Below are 12,722 nucleotides of genomic sequence, written 5' to 3'. Positions count from 1 at the left end.
CATCAATCTATCGATGCATCTCTTATACTTATACGTGGTATGAAACTCTTCCGCATCGGTGGCGTGCAAGAAATATTTTCCAAGCGTTCTTCTCGTGCTGGTTGGTATTCCGATCACGGCTGGTCTTTGTGCAGTGTTGATGGCACGTGAAGTTACGAGATTGCTAGGTTAGAAAGGCTTACCTACGAACAGAAGTTCGGATAGGGAAGTTTTGTTGTAGTACATATGTAGGAGCGCTAAGCGAGACAAACGCGATGATACTGAGTGGAGCATTACAACGCAGCTACACACTTGACCGTCATTGTTAGCGATACCTCGTCAAATGGTGAATTAGAAATATTGGCAGAATTTAAAATTACAATATGAGTAACACCAATTGTATACTTGCTCAGTACGGTTTGATTGAGAAAGAAATGGGACAAACGAAGAAAAACTGCTTCTATACTAAATGGGAAAATCTATGGGATATTCGCAGAAAGACACGATACGTGCAAACTGAAAAACCACACATAACCGCCTCAAGAATACGAGATAATTACTACAGTATCGAAAGGCAGAAAAGAATGAGTTTCCTTAGGAGAAGCAACGCGGTGAAAAAAGAGCAGAGAAATAAATCTACGATCGAGATTAGTTCGGAGACGAGAGCTACTCGAGATGTTTGTTCAATTATTCATTAAACCTGACCCTGAACTTGGTTGCTCTTTAGTTACGCTCGACCTCGATGACAGAATGGAATGGCTCTTCTTCTTGAACAAAGCTTCATCGAAGAAAAGGAAAAAAGTGAATGTGGAGATAGTATTACAACTGCCACGTGGCTTAAAGAAGAAAAGAGGCCTCGGTTTCACGCTGCGATTCTGATCTACGATACGAGGTTGGGCGTATAATGCATTTCACACATACTTTGCATATTTTGTTTACGGTTATACAGCGAGAATAATGGTCAACAGCACTGTAGGGATTAATCTTGTGCATAAACTAGCATTCATATATGGATCCTCGAGATTAATACAACTGTCTTCAATTTCCTTCCTACTTCTCTATCTCGATCTTTCCTTATCTTTCCCTCGCTAGTTTTATTTTCATCTCTGCGGGAAGTGGAGAAATCAACTGACAGACCGACGATGATAACGAAACTCAGGATTCACGGTTGGGCGTCGTTGGTAAAGTAGAGCAGAGCACCGAGCTCTGAAGATCGTTGATCCTGACAGTCAATTAGGCGGCAAAATTAATCTAGAACGAACAAGGAGTCTCAAAAACGTCTGTAATACGATGTAGAATTCATCGGATACACAATAGCACTGGCATAATATAACGCAGTAGACATTTTACTTTCCTGGACGTTATGAAAAGAGATCTAGACTTTTAATTACTCTTTTGGCAATTGATCTTGAAAGCTGCAAAGTTTGCAAGCAGAATCTCAAGAACAGAATGAATTTACTTCAGGGTTTCATCTGTTTTTAGATGAATGTGAATTCCAAAGTTGGTTATTCGATTAAACTTGTGCATAACGTGATTCAACGGCGTGTATTCAGAAGGAGGGCGTTTCCAGAGTCGTAAAACCAGACACAGCGAAAGAATCAATTTACATTTTTCAAAAATCTAACCGCGGTGCTTCAGTCCCGTTGTTATTGCTGTATGCTGAGTATAACCGGCAGGGAGTGACTATTCTTATCGACGCAGTTCTGCATGAATTGGCTCTTCAGTCGGTCGTTGCAGCGAGCTGGGGCGCACTGAATGGACGTCATAAACACGACGTTCACGACGTACACATACGTGCGTTGTATGTACACTCTGGAAGATAGTAAATGGTTCATAGAAACTGCTCGACAGTTTCACGATACGCGGAATAATCATGCAGCAACGCGCTCCACTTTTCGAACAAAAGAACGACGATAACAAATCCAAGAACTTTATGTGCTCTCTCTGTAATCCTTTGAATTACACAAATTCGAATGGTCGGTGCAGGTGCGGAAGTCATAATAGTGTAAAGTAAATAGTGTTATATCGTATAAGCACCATAATTCCACAATGGTTATTGCAGGGATATAAATATAGAGAATTATTTACACAATGGTAAGATTGGATATACCGTGTAATTACGTAAGATCATGCAGATTGAATCAGAGACATACCGAGGCGATTGCGTTTTAACACAGTTTTCGCTACCGTAGAATGTCCATAAGCCGATTAATGGATCTCGCATAACATCGTCGAAGACTTAATAGAATAGAAAGGCATTTCAAAACTTTGGTTTTAGACAGAAGCCCTAGTTGACTTCGGAATGTTATTATTTTTTAACGCTGGATATTCGCGATGCAGTACTAAATTATTTTCGTTCACTGTTTCTCTTTGCTTCGCTTATCTTGATATTCTTCTTTTTTAGTACTTGGACTGAAGTTGCTTTGTTCGAACAGTTTCCAAGAAGTTTGTCGGCTTTCACAAATGAAACAAAACCTAACACAAGCGGTTCGTTCCCTTTTCTCAGACGCTGGCTGACGTCATAATTGTCAAGACAACAATTTGGGCTCGGTCGTCTGACAAGGTTCCGGATAACCGGGCCAGCAAGTCAAAATCTCGGTTAATATTCATGGGCCAAGAGACCGTGAAATGGATGCAAACAATTCTCAGAAAATATGCCAAGACACCTCTCGATCATTGTACTTCCAAGAACACTGAAAGGTGAATATGGATCGCGGTACGATGCAATGCTTCCACCGAAGAAACACTTGCGGGTGGATCCGAAGCCCGAAACATCCGGTAACAGCTGGACGGTTGTGACATTTCAAAGTCTGAGCTTGGTGACTCGTTTATGCTGTGTATAAATTACAAGTTGTCACGCATTCGATTGTTGGCGCGCTTGTGGAGCGCCAGACTTGTACGAAAAGATACGTAATCCTGCCGCGTCAGCTACTGTGTAGATACACTTAGAATACTATTGATACAGTTGGCCGATAATTGGTGGTTCGGAGTTCGTTCATTTGGCATGGCATGGAAGACCCGATCGATGAGGATAAATTGTTGAGAACACGGGCACCAGCTACTCATCGTCGTGACTACCATTCGATTGGTAAGAGAGGAAAGTGGTAACCAAATATGAGGGAACTGTTGTTTAGAACTTGTCGATGATTTAGATCATGCATATAAGGATCTTCGAAAAAGGTATTATAAGATCGGCTAGATTTTTGAATTTCGATCCCAAAGTCTGATTATAACATTTTTTAAATAATTATTTGAATCAAAAACGAAATTTTTTCTTCATAATCGTATATATTTGAAAAAAAGAATTTTTTTAACATTTGGATTACGAACTCGAGCCCGAAAAGGTGTATAACTCCAGAATATTTTTCTGTCTTACAAGTTGGACAGTGACGTCAGGAGATGCACCACCAGGAAAACCCTCGAGTTCGGGGTCGTTCGCTACTCATATGCACCATGCCACCATTTTGTTATTAATTTCACTGAAAAAATTCTAAAACGTTCTTGAAACTATAAATAATAAAGCCCTCGAGCTCGAAATGCTCTGTGTTTTCATTTTCTTAAAAAAAAAAAAAAAACTTCTAATAATAGGTAAGATTTTAGACCGTCCAAGCTGTGCCTTCTTTCCTCCTAAATACTCAAACGACGATTGCAATGGTACCCGCAGCGCGAGTATCGAACGAATCTGAACTACCTGAGCCTCCTCTACCTTGGTGACACAAAGAAGGTCTAGAACCTGTCTGGAAGATAATAATCCAATTCGTGGAGGAAGTTCAATTTTCTTAGAAACGTGTATTTAAAAACGACGTTTTGGTCAAGCACCCGCCAACCATCTTCAAGTTAATCCTAACAACTTTTTGCCCTAGGTGTCGCTAGTCACGCCATTTGGGAAGGAAATCTTATTACTAAACTACCATGGTCTCTAATTTGTGAACAACAACTGAAAGATATCAACACCCTCCAACTGCTGCGAACCGCCCGAATAGAGAGAAAACAGGTATACGTTGTTCCCACGACAATAGCTAAGCAAGTTTAAACCAGGAACTTGCTGGAACCCGCCGAGGCATAATGCCCAAGCTCGTCGTTTGAATATATTATTACGAACCGCAACTATCGATTCCACGCGTCAAACTCTATTAATCTCGACGATCTTCTCCAAGGTCGAATAGCTTTATGTTGCAGAAGAGGTACTGTAGACGATACCTGCCTTCTCGAGTGAAAAGTCATTGACCTTAATTTGGGTTTGAAGTAATCCTTGGATAAATCATCTTGGTCAGGAGTTTGGTCAAGACACGACTCGAACTAGGCAAATTGTATCAAAATTCGCATCCAAATAATTCGCGTGGGAAGTTGGTTGGAAGCTGGGATTATGATGAAATTTTCCAGCGACGAGAACAGGTCTCATCCTGCCCGTCCGCTCGTTCGTGATCCTTTGTCCACAAAGATTTGACCTGCATACCGCTCGCCAGATGTTTCACTAGCTCCTTCTTTTCCTTTTTCCCCAGTTTTCCTTTCAAGAAAATTACCCGGTCCAACTCTCGGAAATTCGTGCAAGGTTTTGTCCCGTTCACACAAGATGTCTCGTATAACATGCTACATGCAAGGATCATATTCTTCCCACTTCATTCATCATTTTGAGAATTGGTCACTGGTTTATTTTTTAGATTCTCAGTAATCCTGTCTAAAGCTTTCATTTCGATTGCAAAGAATTCGTGTATTTCGGAAAAAAATTGAATGCCATCCAATCTTTCCTGCTCATTTCAATTCTTGACTTTGCCTAGGCTGGAAATCGAGAATTTGTCTATCTGGACAATCAATTCATGCATTTTCGCTCCCATGCAAATGTAGTGATTTCTTTTCAACACACGCAGTGTCGAAAATGGACTCGGTAGCCTTACAGATGCGGTGATGAAGTGGTTTGATTTAAATCCGGCGAACAGAAGAACCGGCGTAAAGAAGCGCACGTGTACTCCGAGCGCGCCGCGTGTCTTGCGCTTCGTTCGTGTATATGAAAATCACTGCGCAGCAAAACGGTGACTATTTTTGGCCGCCCTTTCCCGACTTCTGCCCATATGGCAGTCATGTCACGATTTATGTAAACGCAGCTTCCGCGCGCTTCCATCTTCACTTTGCTTTCTTTTATACCCTCGTGCAGCTAACTTCCGATACCTTTAAAAAATATTAATATCGGGCCACCGTTGTACAAGCGCGCGACTTCTAGATCTTATGCATGAAAAATTATATCTAACCAAGGTACGAAATTAACCGACTCACGTTATAAAACCATTGATTCATCCTTTATCAGAGATCAGATAGACTTGTATCGCGGATCAATGTTTCCTGTCCTCAAATCTTGGTTGTAGAATTTTTTCAATGTATAAAAAATCTCGTGAATTTCAGCTGGCTTAGAAAACCGTTTTAACAGCGAAGGCTGTTCATACTTTTCTGAAAAAGTTCACACATATTTTCAGTTGACGTCATAATTTATCGTTCCTCGCACATTTCTTTACCGAAATGATGAACAATCTTTCGAAATATCCGTGCATCAAAAATTGACCACGTTATACTAAAAGTAGAAGTAATAACCGCGTTGACCGAACGACGACGGGGATAGGAAGGCTTTTCATTTTCAGTCCAACACGGAGTCTCGGTATGTGTGCAGTTATGGGAAAGGGAGGGTTGTGTTATGGGCACGTATACACCATAGCATGCCTGCCAGCCCAACACCTGCCGGGTAGTTGGTCCAAAATTCTAGCACCCGAATTATAGCACGGGACTAATGGTGCCCGAGAAGGAGGGATGGCTACCTGCACATTGTGGCCAGGGTCCTTAGGGAGCGACGAAACTGCGGCCATCAGACCCGGTGGCTCTGTTCATGAAAGAGTTAACACGTTATTTACGAAGTAGGCAGGATAATTAACGCATATCTATACGACACAGTCGGTCGTGGCGTTGATTTCAGCCAGCGCGACGACCTACCGCCAGCTTTTAGATCTTTCGGACAACCGTCGTGTATCGCAGGTGGCAAGACATTAGGCACGGAGTGACAATACGAGATAATTATTGCAGGTATCATACCTGGCCTAGTGCAGGTATAAATCGTCCGACGGTTTAGACGTGGTCTCGGCTAGACGAGCATGATACGAAACAAGTGGAAAAAATCGACTCGGCTAAGAGGATCATACCCAGGATTTTATGGGGGATATGAAAGAAAAATATTTTTATTTGCATGAAAAACTTGAGAGCAGGTCGTCTGATTTGACAAAAAATTTTATCATTTTTAATTTAGGCAGTGCCGCGTTAATTGAGATGAAAATAACATGAATGGAAGAAAAAACAAAATCTAAAACTCGGTTGAATACCTAGAAGGAAACCTAAATTTTTATATCAAGGCTGGTTATAATAACCACAGAGAAGCGCAAGTTGAAACGAGGCTACAGATCAAATTCGGTCGGATTTAAAGAGCGCTATTTTCTCCAAATTATACGGATTTTCATTGGAATTATTATTGAAAAATGTAATTTTTCAGATCGACGAAAATAATATCAGTTTACTTTTCAGCGGCCGTTATGAAAGTTAACGATAGTTGTAAAATTATGAAGAGAACAAATATCGCAACACTTTTCATCACAATTGATAATTATGATAATTGATCTGATTTCGAATGATGTTAGAATCTTCTTCGAAAAGAAGCTTCCAGTCTTTGAACCCATAGCAACATCAACGTCTATTTCCTCAATGACAAGTTTGCCAAATTTTCGCTAAGCCAAATTGTACCAATGTACCCATTGTATTACCGACAACGAATCCGCGAGATATAATAAGAAGTTGTTCACGAGGCGTTGAGGAGCCTCCAGCACCTCTTTCACTATGGATATCCCTTTGTGAATGGGGGAGCGACGAATCGATCCCCGGGGAAGCCCGAAAGAAGCGAAGCTTGCGAGAAGGTGCGCCGATCTTCTTAGTTCGCTATTTCGGTCCGCGTGTAGGTCGACAGAGTTTCCCTAGGCTGCACGCGTCGAATTGTTCTCTTTATAAAGCGCCTTTGCCTGCCGTCTCTACGTCTTCAGTTCCAGCCTCCAGACCGGGGAGAAAGCATTATTTCCGTCGTAGGTGGCGGAGGCCCGAAGTCTTTTATTAACGATTCCGTCCCTTCCTTTAGCTCTGAGAAAAGCTGCGGTACGGACTATTGGATACACGCAGTCTAGTATTTAGTATTTGCAGCACGAAGCAGACGAATGAATAGATAATAATGGCGTGATACGAAGGGTCGAGTTATAAAGGCGAAAAGGACGCGAAATCCTCTTCGTCCTGGGAACCATTTTAGCGAGACAACATTCTTTTTTGTCCCGATGATGAATAATTATTAGAGATTTGCTGATGTTGTGAGACAACGTATAGGTTGTGGAATGAAAAAAAAAAAAGGATCGCGGTTCTGTTTGTTGATTACCTCGTTCTCGTTCTCAAGATGAAACACGAGCAGCTCACTGCTATCATATTATTACATATCACATACGGGCATTGCGAAAATGTAGGTGTAGGATGGAAATACAGACTCGCGTGGTTTGGTAATTCGCGCCAACGCAACGCTTTCGGGAAGCAAAATGTGAATATGTGACGGACATCAATCGCCTATATTCGACTTCATAGAAATTCTCGACACACAAACGCTCTGGCAGGATGTTTAAACGGATAAAAAGAAAAAAAAGACCTTACTGTACCTATATTTAAGTATATCTCAGAGATGTGTTGTAATAAACTCACAGGACACAAAACCGGCCCAAAAGCTCCAGGATATACCGGAGCTACAGTCAGGTTAAAAATATGTGACAAGAATAAGATTTGAAATATGCAATTAAAGCTAAACAAGTTCAATCTAAGAGTATGAAAAAGATTTTAAATGACAAAGAACAATTACGGATTTTTTTGTAAGAGACTGTTCATCATAGTAACTTCTACGATGTTGTTGATACACCGAAGTGTGGAGAATTGAATTTCAGTGTTTTAAAAACTTTTTCCTGTGACACGGTACTTTCTCAATTATTTACGTAACAGCGGATTAGCTTCTTCGGTACTTTTCAAACCTTCGTTTCATCATCAAAGTCTCCAGTAATAAATCCGTAAAAAATTCAAGGACATTTCCAGGACATTTTCGGGTTATTGAAGAAAATTAAAAATAGAATATTTCCAGGATACAAGAAAAAATCAAGTATAGTTTCCAGGACTTTTGAAAGACACGGAAAATTCAAGGACATTTCCAGGACAAATAGGCACCATGATCACGTTTCATTTAAAAAAAATTTTATACCGACTGTACGACCCGAGCACTGAATAGAATTCGCGAAGTGTACCTCGATACAGGTACAGCAACACGTCGGAAGATCAGGTATGAGCAAGGAGCAAAGAAGGCCCCTTGGAGCGGAGAAGCAGCCTCCGCCTACGGACGACGAAGACTCGAAGAATCGCATTGTGCTGCGTGCGCAAAGAAAACAGTGAGCCAGACGAGTCTCACGTTTGTGCTCTAACACAGGTGACGATATATATACGTCGACAAATCGATCGATCGTTGCGATCCGGTTCCGCAAGTTGCCGATCAAAAGTTTAGCGTAAAACTTCCAACGAGTGTCTCAAATATCGAAGCCTTCGGCTCGCTGTCATCCTACAGCTGTGAAATATGTGGCGTTTTTTTTCTCTCGTTGCTTTAGCTTTAGGTTTTTGGTTCATTCGTCAATTGTTGCCGAGAGATAAAATAAAGTACAGGATGTTATTACACATGTGCGACGAGTACTTGTGTACACTTCTCATATACGTTTGGGCGTATAGACCTACCACCCACTGTCTATATGCTTTACAGACATTGTTTGATCAGGTTTGTACCGTTAAATGGTCGTTAATTATTCAGCCTCTCTGTTTGTTTTTCATTATTCCGACAATTATCGGGCTGTAAGGCGAGTTTCCGTAAGCCGTGATGTCAATGCAAACAACCTTCACCCTTCGCTTATTTCGCGGCTTCTTATTGTTTTACCGTAATAATCATCTTTTTTTTTCGACTGTTCTATTTTTCCCCTCTTAATTTCTGTACCAGCGACCATCAACCCATCGCTACGCAGTTGGTGCCTTTTATAACCTAATAAGGATTTATACATCGCGCCAAATATTATTAAATAATAAGCGTACTCATTCGATCATATCTCATTTTAGATAATTTGAATGGTCATGAAATCGCAGATGGTGCTCAAATTTGTAAGAAGAATCATTTTTCGTAACTTTTGGAGTCTTTGAAATTGAGCAAACCGTAACATAGCGAAAACGTGCTCAAATTTTGCACACTGAGTTCCTTCAAAATCATCCTAAATCTGCAGAGTAGTAGTTTGTCCGTCAATGTTTTGTCCAGTCACCAGCTTCAATCTTGTAATTATTGAACATATTGATTGTATGAGAAATCGGGAGAGCGAGGATCGCGTTATGTCTGTTTCTAATTCTTTGATATTAGGGATCGAAGGAAAGTTTAGAAACCTCGATGCTTGTAGCACGTGATCCGAGCTTGACATGACCGTACGTTTTATTTACAATTCAAGTCGTGTAGTGTAGCTCCGATAAGAGGTTGAAACTGACCATCGCCAACCGGCTCGCATATCAATTCATTAATGACCGATACATGCAACGCATCTTCGACTTCCCGATGCTACGACTGTTTTTTTTCCCCCTTCTTGTTTTAGTTTTCGTCTAAAAGAGTATTTTTCTACCCTTCTGCTCTCTTATCTCCACACGCGAAGTAATCTATCTTCTTTCTGGTCCTCATTACGTCTAGATTTCATTCTTGCGTTATCGAAAATGAGATACTTAATCACATCTCCTCCGTGGGTTAGTAATTAAAAGATTACCCCACGATGACACTTTCATGCTGTCACGAAAGTATCGGGATCACCATGTGTGCAGCAGGTCAAAGTGAAGTTGAAAACTACTTGATCTGCAGATCCCGAGGAATACAACACGGTGTACGAAACAAGCGTATGGTTTGATGAACAGTCTCATCCAATTTCACCGTGCGGTGAAAAAGTAGCCTCAAGGTACAAGAGACAAACAAAAACATATGCGGAAGCAGAGAAGGGCATACCGCAAGCTGTTCTTGATGCCAATATAATAAACACCCGGTATCACAGCCTAACGGGATACATCAACCCCAGAGGGTTGTGCCTGAGTGTATAAACAAGACCCCATGACACCCTAACTCATAGGGGTCTTAATTGTGAGTCGCGGTAAGTAAATCACAAGAGTATACTGGTTAGATGCTAAGAGCAGCTCACCATTGTTCTGCCGGCGGCGACGATCCGAAGACGAAGAAAACAAATCTCTGTCAGGGTAAGAGGGGGTAAGGGTATCTCCTCGGTCACAAAACTCTGGTTAATAATCACAGAAATCACAGAGCACACGTCATCTTGTAGCGGTTCGTCGGCCGTTTACCGTGACTTCGAGCCGCGGCGCCGAAGCGACGTTGCGCTGACTTCCGACATTCGAAGTTCGAACGCGGCTGGAGAGTTGTGTGAACTCAAAGCGTAGAATCTTGGCGCGCTGTTCCGCTGAGCCGAGCGACTGCTGCTGCACGGCGACGCAACAAGTGACTGACGACGTCACGAACGGCTCGGTAGTTCTCCGATTCCCCGTCGGCGCCACCCGCCGACAACTCCTTTGTCGCATTCTGTACACCGCAGCCCAAACCACCAACCTCCATCCTCCAGCCACGGATTCGAAGAATGCCTGCTGCGCCGTTGAGATTCCTCTCGATCCTCTCTAACCGGCTGGCTGAGGCGAGAAGATCTCGAGGCTGAAGGTGCTGGATCAGTTATGCCAAGCTGCTCAGAGATCTCGACACCGAAGCTGATTTTTCTCGGATATCAGATCTCACCTTTATCGTCTGATATGCCGCGCGGAATTGTTCATAACAGATTGATTACACAGCCAATAGAAATATAACTTTTAATTTTACCTTAAAATCATAATACTTTTTTTTTAGGTATTTAGGTATGTTGAATTGAAATATAGCGCTGGTTTTTTTTTTTACAGCGTATGGACATATCTTTTTATGCAGGATGCGCATATTTACAGATTTTTTAACAATTTTTATAAAAAATAATGTATCATGAATGTAAAACTGAATGTTTAGTTATCAAGTGAACAGCATTCGTTTTAAACAAGACTTAAGAGATTAGATAAATCAAAAAGACTTGTGATATCTTTTTCTAATTTCTTCAAAACTCCCGTTCAATCTTTTTCTCTTTTACTTACGTAGCTCTAAGTATGCTTAAAATCCTCCTAAACAACAATTAGTGAGGATAGATGAATATTTAAATATCAACACTACCATTGATACGTATATTTACCGCAGAAATTGGAAGTTACCTCTAGTAGTACTAAGAAAACAGAAAAAAAATTGTCAGAAAATTTACAAGATGGAATTTAAAAATTTTTCTTTTAAACAACCATACCGATTACTTACGGAAATTACTATTCAGTTTTGTCAAGGAAAAACTATCGCAGCCTGTGTTATTAGATTCGATTTCTTTCATTTCAATTTAAGAGCGACCCAAAATTGTACACATTTTCATCATTCTGACGATTTAAATTGAGTTGTTGGCAAATCAGTGCTATTTTACTGCAGAAGCTATAAATTTTTTGCAAACTAATCATTTCAAGGCTGCTGTCTTGCCTCATTTTTCTTCAACTTCGTGGTATAACCGAATGGGGATAAGTACGTATTTTATAATCAGAATCCGAATCTTCGCGTTCCATTTACTGATCTTTTCGAACCTCTAATGTGGCTTACTTCAAAATAAGACTCAGTTCCTTATCTTCCGGTAACGTTCGACCAATGAAAAACCATGTATTAAAAATAATTTGAAGATCTTATAAAATTGTCTCAGAACAGAGCCTGCTAGCGAACGAATTATAAATTTTTACTTTTTGAAAATGTTTCTGATCACTGAATATTATATTATCGATCATAATCTACGTTGGTGGAGTAATGATAGGTATATATAATTTCAATATTGAAAATCAAGAAGAAAATTATTCTCAACTCCTTTCCCCTCATGTGCTTTCAATTCTCAACAAAATGTGACCCAAGCGTGTAGTAACACGCCATGATTTGAATATTACTTTCATCATGCTCGGGTATCAATATCGATCGCCTTTCTTTCAAATAAACAAACTTGAAATCAATTCCATCGCCTGTGATATTAGTTGTTATGCAAGTTCTTACGCGTTAATCTAATATCAATACAGGCCGTGCGTATTATACAACACTGCTCTGTGTGGCTTGTACATAGATGTGTACGTAAATACACACATACATACATACATACAGTCAAGATAGCAGCGTTATATACTTCATTATTATAGGTATATTGTAATATACAGTAACTTTCGCTGCAAGCTGTGCGTATAGGTCCAACATATGAATACTGTTAGACGCAACCGACTGTATTTACCAGACGGTTCCTGCCAATCTCACTCGCTCCTAATACCCGTAATCAACCCTTCGTCGGCTTTCAAGAACTTGCGCTTCGAAACCGTTTGTACACCTTCAATAATCGACTGCATCTACTCAGGATTCATACTTTGTTAAATGGTATGAACTGTTGAAGAACATTCTGCAAGAGAATCGTAGCATCTTCATGGTCATGAAATAAATAACCGTAATATAAAATTGACTAGGATTTAGAAAATGTTAGTGCAACTGTACAGGC

The 12,722-nt window shown here is 40.6% G+C and overlaps 1 protein-coding gene across 17 annotated transcripts in view; it reads right to left on the bottom strand.

Moving 5' to 3' along the window:
- LOC124180225 overlaps nucleotides 1-10,562 on the bottom strand; it is a 163,008-nt gene extending 152,446 nt beyond the window's left edge. For all 17 annotated transcript variants that reach the window (XM_046565452.1, XM_046565460.1, XM_046565459.1 and 14 more), the window contains exon 1: nucleotides 10,284-10,562. The gene's annotated coding sequence lies outside the window, so the exon portion shown is untranslated. The remainder of the gene's footprint in view (nucleotides 1-10,283) is intronic.
- Between the last annotated feature and the right edge of the window lie 2,160 nt (nucleotides 10,563-12,722).

This window comes from Neodiprion fabricii, chromosome 4 (assembly GCF_021155785.1).
Source record: "Neodiprion fabricii isolate iyNeoFabr1 chromosome 4, iyNeoFabr1.1, whole genome shotgun sequence".
Classification (NCBI taxonomy): Eukaryota; Metazoa; Arthropoda; class Insecta; order Hymenoptera; family Diprionidae; genus Neodiprion; species Neodiprion fabricii.
This window is presented reverse-complemented; position numbering and strand designations above follow the sequence as displayed.